This window comes from Xyrauchen texanus, chromosome 26, assembly GCF_025860055.1.
Source record: "Xyrauchen texanus isolate HMW12.3.18 chromosome 26, RBS_HiC_50CHRs, whole genome shotgun sequence".
Classification (NCBI taxonomy): Eukaryota; Metazoa; Chordata; class Actinopteri; order Cypriniformes; family Catostomidae; genus Xyrauchen; species Xyrauchen texanus.
The window spans coordinates 12,450,172-12,461,803 of record NC_068301.1 but is presented as its reverse complement, the minus strand read 5'-3'; positions in this window follow the sequence as shown (position 1 = coordinate 12,461,803).

Sequence of the window (11,632 nt, the reverse complement as noted above, 5' to 3'; positions counted from 1 at the left end):
TGATGATTTCAAATCTCATGTTGAGTTTTTGAATTCGCTGATTTTAGGTAGTTATCAGTGTATTGATGTGTATGTAAACATGCTTTTAACAACATTCTCTATTGATTGTAATGAATTTAGACCACATACACAATTGTGTGTTTTTGTTTGAAAACACATTAATTTTGCTCCGTTTACATCTCTCATCCACGGAAAGTGTAGACTTTCGAAAACACTCTCCATAAGCGCATATTTTGGAAAATGATGGCATTAGGAAACTAAATACAGGCTTCTAAATGTGTGAATGTGGCCTAAATTTACATAGAGTTATTAGAGCAATAGCCTGGTTTGCATGAACTAATTATAGACCACATAGTTCATAGTCCACATAGTATTTCTTTGAACTTATCAGCAATGTGTAAACATCTGTAGTACAGTTAGAAAATGATGTACCTGAAGAAAAATAGCATTATTTCATTTTATGTCACCTATAAGTCATTAATTACATGAGGAATCCCATGATAGTTTCAAATAAAGCTGTTTAATTTGTATTGATTTTAGACATGTTTTTAAAGATTATGCTTGTATAAAGGTTGTACCCAAACTGTTACAGAGACCTTGTGTAAATGGCGTTAGACTTATGGATAGGCCATGAATAGGCATCATTAGCTTCCCAGACAATGTGCTGTCCAGTCTGACCTCGGTCAAAAACTACTACTGTTGAACGTCAGCCATGTTGAGTGTGATTCATATTTGGGTTCTAATTTGTCTGTGTTTACAAGGGGAATACTGGGTGCTGTGGCTTTCTCATTAACAGGACATGAAAGGAGCTGTAAAGAGAGCAGCAGTGAAACCAGCCCACACTGACGTCTGTATGCCACATGGACATACAGACTTTTAAGATGGGCCTGGTCTCACATCCACTACAGAGGTCATAACTATCTTAAGCATCTCAACCTATCCAGCCAATCAAGCCATTTTAGACATACAAACTCAAGAAATTTGATGCATATAATGTAGTTTAGGCTCTTAGGTACCTTAACAAATGATCACACAAACATACTGTATTAAACCTCAGGTCACCTCACTTCTCTTAACTGAACTAATATTTTACAAATTAAAGTTTATGTCCTGTCGAAAACATGAAAAAAACTATTTTGTTTCTTATTCTTTCATATCAAAGTTTCACATGCTTAATAATTTGCAAGTATATAATAGATTATGTTTAGACATGCCATTTGGAGTATTTGAATATACCTTTATTTGCAGATCTCTACCTTTATATGACAAAAACAATTAATAATTTTGATTGTGGCTGCAACTGCTGCTAAAAATACTTTTGTTTCACCTGCTCAGTGAATCATTCAAGGAACAGTTAGAGTTCAATACAAGTTAAGCTCAATCAACAGCATTTGTGGCATAATGTTGATTTCCACAAAAAAATGTTTTCAACTCATCCCTCCTTTTCTGTAAAACAAAAGCTACAGTAGGACACTTACAATGGAAATATTTGGGGCCACTTTTTAGAGGATTTAAAGGCAGAAATTTTAAGTTTATAATTTTATACACCATTGACTTCCATTTTACTGTAACCCAGAGTTTTTTTTTTAAGAAAAGGATGGACAAGTCAAAATTATTTTTTGCTGATGCTGAAAAATTATGCCAAAAATGCTATCAGTTGAGCTTAACTTGTACTGAAACCAGAATATAACTAAGCAACGTACATAAGGAACATACCTAAATCTGATGCATGTAAAAAATATAGATATATTTTTAATTAATTAGTGTATGTATCCCAACTTATTAAGCAGAGTCAATTATAAATAAGCCATTTGTAGGTTGACTTCACCTGCAACTTCGGCTCGACCAGTAGTGTGAGCTTAAGGGGGGGGGGGGGGGCTCACTGTTTGTACAATCATTTGTGGACAGGGAGAGTATTCTGGAATCTGTTTGAAAATAATAATTTTTTTTTCAATTCCATTAGATGAGGATATTGCTGCAGCAGCTAAACACTTCAGCTTTAAGGAAGCAGCATTCCAAAGAAAGCCTGTCAGAGATGTACAACAGATGAGAAACAATTGCAAACCAACAACTGCATTTAGGAATCGCTGATTAATCTAGAAGAAAAAAAACAAGGGATGTAATAGAGGAACAAAGGATGATGAGACATTCTGCACCACTGGGAGTCTGCGGTTTTCTCTCATTATATTCCTGTTGCTCAGCCCTTTAAAAGTGCTTAAAATGATTAAGTGTGTGAGAGGCACTAGATTAGCCAATTAGTCACATCCCACGACATATCTGCATATGTACTCATGTTGTGCAGTGGGAGGTCACTCTCTGTCTTCTTGTGAGTGTGTGTTATGGGGTCAGGTAGAAAGGCCTACACTAATTGCCCTTTCCCCAGTTAGTGTGTGTGTGTGTGTAGACTCATTTAGATTCCTCTGTGGTGAGCCCTCAGTTCACACCACTGTGCTCATTATCATACTCTAATAACTAGAACTGCGCCTTTTACAAAGCGGGATGCATGCGTAAGTGCCCTAGGGGTAGGACGTGGATGGGGGCTTCAGGCTAGTGATTCAAGGCCCTTGATTAATTTCCAGTGTGTTGGAAGGGCAATTTGTAATTTTAGACAATGCATCACTTCGTGCTATCAAATGAGACTTGTGTTTGTAAACAGAGGGGTGCCATCTTTATGGAAGTGTTTGCATATGCTCTTAATATTTCAAGGCATTTTTTAAGCTGTTGATGCAAACTAAAAGCTGAAAGTGAGCACAGCAATTGCAACAGGGGATCTTAACTAGAGATTATTAAAATATCTAATTTTCTCATGCCTTTTTATATACTTGTACTCAGAAGTACGGTACAGGGAGCATTTTGGTAAAGTTCTGTGTTCCTAATGTAGGTTTTCTTTCCTGTGCTTTTCCATAGCATTTTTTGTTTTGTTCTGAGCCTTTTGTTTTGGGTTGGTTTTCTGTATTAAGTGAATCCTTCTCCCTCTCGCTGTCTTTCTCTCCGTACATATGATGTCAGATATGAGTAACGAGCAATGGCCGATGATATTCATCACCCTCTCCTGCATGTGTTCAAAGGGTCTTCATTGTATTAATTACTCTTATTGGAAGAATGATCATCGACCCAATCAGAATCCATCACATGCTGGTTCCCGTAGTGATCAGAATCCATCGCTAGCTGGCTCCCATGACAACTGGCCTGGTAAATGATGTGACAGAAGTGTAGGGGCTGATGGCACACTGTACCCCATGGGGCGCATACTGTACATTAATTTATGATAGCTCAAGCTAGGCTAACAGTGGCGTGCTGCTAACCAGAACTTCTTCCCCAAATTCTATAACATCACATCTGAAAGTGCCATTCTTAGCTCTATTGCTTTGGCAAGTTTATTTAAATTCTCCAGTGCTTTTCAAACACAGCAGCATGGAGATACCCCATATTTTTTAGTTGTGAAGCTGTTTGTCTGTTATTGGTTAAAATGCTTTGTGAACACAATGTGGTACTTGGATAATCAGAAGGAAACATATCTGGTACATAAATGCTTGCACAAATAATCTCAAGGGCCTAATCCATTTTTCACTTGAATTTATTTTATATTGCTGTGTCTGTTATGGCACCCTAGTGGCCTTAAAATAAGCTCACCATTTCCCTGACAGTATTTGCTTCAATTTTTCCCCCTCTTTATGTTTCACTATTTAATTTGACAGTCTCTAAACACGGCTCCTGGGCTTGTTTGACAACACTAATTGGGTCGGACGAACCAGGCCAATCGAGTTGTATAAATTAGGCAATATAACATTGTAATCAATACACCTAAGCATGTCACTTCAACAGCGGAATTCACATTACGGAACTAAAGCTCTTTACGCTATCATGTCATAATGAAGGAACAACTGTTTCCAATACAAATGCTGCTGCACTTGATGTTTGCTTCATGGTCAATTGACTTGGCAGTTCAGCCATGCCATCCATGTTAATTGGACGAGGTAAGAAGGAAAGAGATAGAGAGAATGAGAGGAGGGTTTTTGGTGTGGAAAAGAGGGTAGAAAATGTATGCAAGAGAGAGAAAGTGATTTAGCGCTAAAGTAGCATTGATTAGCTGCTCAGTGTTGCAGTGTTTCTCGGCTAACTCAGCCTCATCACAGCAAAACAAACACATAAACACCCATAATTGGCTCATTTAGAGATAGGAGGAGCCTATGGATAACGGTTATAGGGATTTAGCAGGAATAGCCAATAGCAAAAGATGTATGTGTGTGTGTGTATACAAAAGCAATTGTGAGTGTGTGTGTGTTAAATAAATTGGAATTCTGTTACATTAAATGAAAAGAACGAAAAATAAGGAGGAAAAGGTGGTCGCAGCATTGCCGTTCACCGCTGGATGGGTGTATCATCTCCCTTGTACTCTCTCCCTTCTCCCACAGCTCCAATCATTCATCACCGTATCATGGCCCCTCGATGGTGTGGAACTGGCCAGAGGCTTCTGGGATATGGAGCTGGACAGGGAATGATGGGATAGCGTAGTCACAATGTCATCACTAATCCGGTGCTCTCATCCACAGAACTAAATCTTCATCTATCAGCGAGACCCTGTGCCATTTAAGTTGCTGCGCACACTAACACACACCCACACACAGCTCAGTGGAGCATTGGGCTGGGCAGATGGAGTATATATAGATAGAATTGGTTTGACTGTAATAGAAAAGGCCAGTGCGTTCCTGTGTGGCTGTCAGAGGGTAAAGAGGATAGATGGAAATGGGGGTGCCCCTTTCTAAACACACAGCTTTTTCACACTATTAGCTGTATCAAATCTGCATATGTTGAATTCTGTTTTAGTTATCCTTTACTGCTTTACCTTAGCTCTAGACCACGTGTTCAGTCCCCAATCCTGAAACAGTTAAAAGCTCCACACATCAACAGTTCTTGGCTAATTACCTTGTGTTATCACAGTGAAGATGAAGAATGGCTTCTGAAGGCTATTCAAGTAGTCATTGCTAGCTCCTTCTGACTGCAGTTACATGCACATTATTTGATTATTTGGAATCAATTCAAGTCAGACTGTTTCTCACAGAGAAATGAATCAGTTCAGTCTATTCGATGTTTCCTCGTGGAATACAGTTATTTCAGAAATTCTTTGAAATGATTCAGAATGGTTGGATTTAGACTATTCACTTCGTAATGAAGTGTTTATATTGGGGAATTTCATTCAGAATGATCTTATTTGGATTATTAACAGACTTTTAGACTGCATGCCAATGTTATAACTGCCTTGATACAAATTCACACACTATCCCATTACTGGGCCTGTTCTGTTGGATGAATGTTCTTTGAAGAGATAATCTGTGTCAGTGTGTTATGTGATATTACAGTTGCAGAGATTTCCCCTGTTACACAGAATCAAGTATTCATTTTACCTCATCATGATGTTTAATTTCGTAATAGAGCTGGCTAGTACATAAAAACAAGAGCTACAAAATCAGATGGATGAATTTACTGCATGTGTGATGTGTGTTGTTTGCTAAATATGTTCAAGTAAAAAATCCAGCTGCAGTCTATACTACCAGTCTAATATCTGACCGCTCCTACTAAACTTTTTCCACATTTAAGATAAATTGTAGAAGTATGATGTATGAAAAAACACAAATGGAAGTATGAGAATGATGTAGTCACCACAAACTATTAAACATATCAAATGCATCATATATTTTAGCTTCTTCAAAGTAGCCACCCTTTGCCTAGAATACAGCCCTCACCCTCTGGGCATTCTCTCAACCAGTTTCATGAGATATCTAACTGGGATGAGTATTGAAGGTGTTCCATTGTATTTTGGGAATTTATTGACTGTTTTATTCTTAACTATCTTGTCCAACACATCCATTTCTTAAAGGGATAGTTCACCCAAAAAAAAAATATATATATATCTTATTATTTACTCACCCTCATGCCATCCCAGATGTGAATGACTTTTTTTTCTGCAGAAAACAAACAGGAGTCATATGGATTATTTTATGCTTCCTTTATGTGATTTTGGAGCTTGAAATGTCTTGTCACCATTCACTTGCATTAAAAGAACATACAGAGATGCTGACCAAAGTTTTTGCTGACTTAGAAGATCTCGCTGTAGTACGACGATCGATTATGGCGATGGAAACAACATTTTTGAGTTAGTTACAAGAGTGGCAGATGTTGAGAAATGGATCGATTATCTGGAGTCATCGGAAAGGGAATTATCTGATAATCCACCAGCGACCAAAGTTGATTTGGAACTTGTTTCTTTTTGTGCTGGTTCCGCCAGGTGGCTGGAGTATGTTTTGTGGAGGAAGATTCCTCCAGGACAGCTGTGGATGAATCTGCTTGATCGTTGTGCTTGCGCATTCTATTGGCTGGAGTTTGTTTTCCAAAGTATTTTCTGTTATGTAATTTTGCCTCACAAAGTTTGTATAGAAGCACTGGGCTTAAGCAATCTGATGGCAAAGCTGTCGCAGGGACTCTCGTAGGCGTGCATGGACACTGTGAGTTTGGGGGAATCTACGCCGGTTAGCACTGTCGTGAACGAAGTTGATGTGCACATTTTTCTTTTTTCTGTTTGTTTTGTTCGGGGGAAGTTCGAGGTTTTATTGTTGTACTAATGTTGAAATGTAGTCTTTATAATTTTGTTTTTGACACACTTATTTTTTCAATGTCAAATGTTAATATGAGTGGATTGTCTTTCCCCACATGGAATGTGAATGGGTTGGGGCACCCCATAAAAGGACATACAGAGCTGAGATATTCTTTTAAAAATCTTTGTTTGGGTTCAGTAGAAGAAAGAAAGTTATACACATCTGGGATGGCATGAGGGTGAGTAAATGATATAATTTTCAATTTTGGGTGAACTATCACTTTAATAAATGAATAAATAAATAGATCCATTTGAGTTACACAAAGAATTTCATATTTTCAATTTATATTCGTCAGCCAAACTAATTTAAAGCATTTAAGCATAAATATTTTGATTAAAGTGTTTTTAAGATCATGAGAAAAAATAATTGTGGAATTTTTGAAATATTTACATATGACCGCCCTCATTTATACGTAACGATGCCTACAGACTGAAGTACGATAGGTATCCCAAACAACAGAAAATAGATTATTTTTTCAAATGGCATTTAAATAATGATTAAAGTTAGATATAGGGAAAGGCAGTAAAACTCTAAGTTTGGCTTAAGTTTATGTTAAACAAAGTCCCTGATGACGTCAGTCTGGTCTTAAGTTTGTGCGACCAATTTCAGCACTGATCGTTTTGTGAACTTGGAAGGATGGATGGAGCGGTTTAAGCTATATTAGACCCGACAGTTGACCTAACTGCTGATTTCGTGAGTAAGTGCTGTTTCTCATTTTACATGCGAAGAGCACGTTTACATAGAAGCACATCAACAAACAACCACGGCCTTTTTATTTTGGTGCAAGAAACTGTAATTTTTCCCTCAAGTGAAAATAATAAACGATAGAAATTACGCCTTTGCTTCCCTTAGGTGCAAACAGACCTCTTTAACTCAGCAATCAAACACCTTGTCAGATGTCTAAATGACAGAAACACACACACACACACATACACACACTTGTTTAGTGGAGCACATTGAGGCTCTCTATCTATCCTCTAAAGCTCATTGATTCTGTCAAGCTTCAGATGGAGAGGAGTCCATGCAGCCATCTCTCTCCTCCCCCTCCTGCCTTTACCACCTTTACATGCACACTCTCCTTTTTATGTCGTTCCATGCATCCATTCCCTCTCCATCTTTCTGTTCTTCAAGTCCCTTTCCATTCCCTATCTCTCTCTCTCTTAAAATCAATATTGATTATTATCTTTTAAGAGCAATGTCTAGTCTGAAGCATAGAGAGACAGGGTCAGCTTTGCTGTATATTATTTCATATAATGATAATCATCATTTCACTGTGGTAAATGTGTTTTTATATTGGATATTTGTTAGACATTCGATCCTTCCTTTAACATTAATTGGCATGTAATCGCTAAATTATGGCAGTTCATGCTGTTTCTCATTCACTGTAAATCATAATAGCAAAAATAAATGTAATTGTTTTTAGCATCAAAAGTGAAAAACACAAAGCAAGATAGGCAGTGTCTCAGAAGTGCAAAACGCACAATTATCGGTTAAGCGATACATTATTCCATGACTATATTAAGAAGTGGTTCTTATAGGAGTCACGTGATGCCATGCAAGGAGCGGACTTGTAGACTACGAGCTCTGCACACTTTGCTAATTGTTTTTTATTTTTGTGTTTGTGGCAGGGCGGGGCCGGGTCGTGATCCGACACACCCGGTCCCGTATTAGGCTAATCAAGCCCCCCGAGAGGGAAAAAGGTCGACTGCAGAGGATTGTGCAGGAGAGAGAGATAGTTTAGGGACATGTCCGTCATGTGTGTGTGTGTGTGTGTTTGTCTTTTGTTTAAGTTTTATATTAAACTATTATTTATATTGACAAGCCGGTTCTTGCCTCCTCCTTTCCATTGATCCCTTTACACTGGTGCCGGAAACCCGGGAAGGAGGAGGGATACGCCGTAGTAGAGTTCTTGCCACTACCGTCCACCCCAATGGAGCAGCTGTGGCCATCTGCCGGGGGACGAGGAGCCCAGCCGCCTGAAAGAGGACGATGGCCACCGACCGCGAGGGGAGAAGGGGCTCCTAACCGACCGCCTGGAGCGGTCAGGGCCGCTGCCAGGGGAGCAGGAGTCGCCTACCGGCCGCTGAAGCGCAGCGGAGTTTAAGACCGCGAGCGAGGAGGGGCTCACTGCCGACCGCCTGGAGCGGGAAAACCGCTGCAATGGGCGGGAGAGACCCTTTCTGTTCCCCGAGAACGCGGCAGGGCGTTCCGTCCGCCAGGGGCTGGAGGACTACCTCTGATCCGCCCGGAGAGGGGCGACTGTCGTCCGATAGAGGGTGGAGGAGTGGCTGAGGAACAAGCTTCTCGCCTCCTCCTATGCATTGATCCCTTTACAGTGTTATAATCCGTTGAAATTTGATACACCCTGCTACATATTTGCTCTTTGAAGTCAATATGTAAAAAAATGTAAAATCCTCAGGCTCTGGAGATAATAAAAGACACTTACTTGCTCAAGCTGAAACTTCTGACGGGGCTGCGGACCAGGGAATCTATTTGGTGCAGTGGGAAAAATCCAGCGTCAACTGTCCAACATGTTTGTGATGCTGACGAAAGTTGTTGCTGACTTAGAAGATCTCGCTGTAGTACGTCGATCGATTACAGTGATGGAAACAAAATTCTCTGAGTTAGTTACAAGAGTGGCAGATGTTGAGAAACGGATTGATTATCTGGAGTCATCGGAAAGGGAATTATCTGATAATCCACCAGCGACCAAAGTTGATTTGGAACTTGTTTCTTTTTGTGCTGGTTCCACCTAGCAGCTAGTTTAGCTAGTTTACATTCCTCCAGGACAGCTGTGGATGAATCTGCTTGATCTTTGTGCTTGCTTTCTATTGGCTGGAGTTTGTTTTCCAAAGTATTTTCTGTTATGAAATTTTACCTCACAAAATTTGTATAGAAGCACTGGGCTTAAGCAATCTGATGGCAAAACTGTCGCAGGGTCTCTCGTAGGCGTGCATGGACAGTTTGGGGGAATCGACGCTGGTTGGCGCTGTCGTGCACGGGTTAATGTGCACATCATTCTTTTTTCTGTTTGTTTTGTTCAGGGGGAAGTTCGGGTTTTATTGTTGCACTAATGTTGAAATGTGGTCTTTATAATTTTGTTTTTGACACACAATTAATTTTTTCTATTATATCAAATGTCAAATGTTAATATGAGTGGATTGTCTTTCCCTATGTGGAATGTGAATGGGTTGGGCACCCCATAAAAAGAAGAAAGGTTATTTCTTTCTTAAATGTAAGAAATATGATAAAGTTTTTCTTTCAAGTAACTCATCTTTCCCCTCAGGACGCTGAAACATTTGGGAAGATATGGGGTGGATGTGTTTACTTCACTGCTGGCTCAAATTAAAGCAGGCGAGTCTTTATATTTATAAATAAACATTTACAATTCAAATTTCTCAAACAGATTAATGATAAATTTGGAAGAGTCATTGTTTTAGTAGAAATTCAGTTTATTGTGTTTATTTTGGCTAATATTTTCACACCTAATGTTGATCAAGGCTTTTTTATAGATCTTGAAGTGATGTTGCAAACTGTTGACACCCCTAATAATATAATATTGGGAGGAGACTTTAATCTATTGATGGACTCAGTCCTTGATCATAGTGAACCAAAAGTGTGTAAGCCCCCTAGGGCAACATTGACACTTCACAGTATGTGTAAACAAATCTTGGCGTTACAGATATTTGGAGACTTTTGAACCCATCTGGTAGGGACTATACATTTATTCTTCAGTCCATAAGTTTTATTCTATAATATATATATTTTTTTATATTTAAATCCCTTATTTGTTGCTGATTGCTCAATTGGAAACATTTTAGTCTCAGATCACGCCCTGGTGTGTTTAGAGGTGTTGCAGCATTTGTAGAAAAATAAATCATATAGTTAGCGCTTTAATGTTTCCCTTTTGCAAAATCCAGATTTCCAACAAATATTAAATGATGAAATCAGTGTTTATATGGAGACCAACTGGTCCTCAGTATTTCGTTATAAGTTGATTCCGAATGCTTGTGGTTAAATTTCAAATGTTAATAACAAAAAAAAAAGAAAAAAAGAATTGGTTCTTTATACATGTGTGATGTTTATGTTGGTAAACAAATTAAGTTAAATTTAGATAATTTGTCATTTTCTTATGACTTATATCCCTCTAAGTCTATTTAATGTAAACTGAATGCTTTAATGAAATCAATCTATTTAACTTTCTGGCTTTTTTACCTAAATATCTCACATCATCTGCAATGTATTTATACACACCTGCTACATATCTTACACAGCGTTGTTTGTGGAAATATGTTTTTTTGTGTGTGTGTATTTTTCTTAAATTTTTAAAATACTATAATCCATTTGACCTGATGATGCCACACCACCTGTAATATATTCACAAACACCTTATAACACATCATACACAACTTGAAATTTGGAAATATTATTTTGTGTAGTTGTTATGAATATTTGAAAATGTCAAATCCATTTAACTTTCTGGTCATGTGTCCTAATGATGTCACACCACCTGTTATATACTCACAAACACCTATATCACATCTTTTACTACTTTTCTCACAAGTAAAATTTGTGTTATTTTATTATAATTTCTGAAATGTAAAAAAAAAAACTCTCTTGACACAGGCAAGACTTGAACTTATGTTACCAGCTTGCCTACCTTAATGAATCCTGTCAAAGCACTTGCACTACCTACTAGGCCACATCTGCAACAGTTCGAAACTGGGACCTGAACCTAGTGCTGAAGGCACACATGAGCCCCCCCGTTCGATCCCTTGGAATCTGAGTTACGTGTGCTCTCTCTAAAGACGACACTCCTGCAGGCTCTAGCCTCAATTAAAAGTGTTTGTGATATGCAAGCACTGTCGGTAGGCAGCTTATGTTTGGAGTTTGTGCCGGGTCTTTTGAAGGCCACTCTCAAACCCTATCTGCTATTATTTTGATACAACCGCCGGTATGTAGGCTGCTGTCAAAATTAA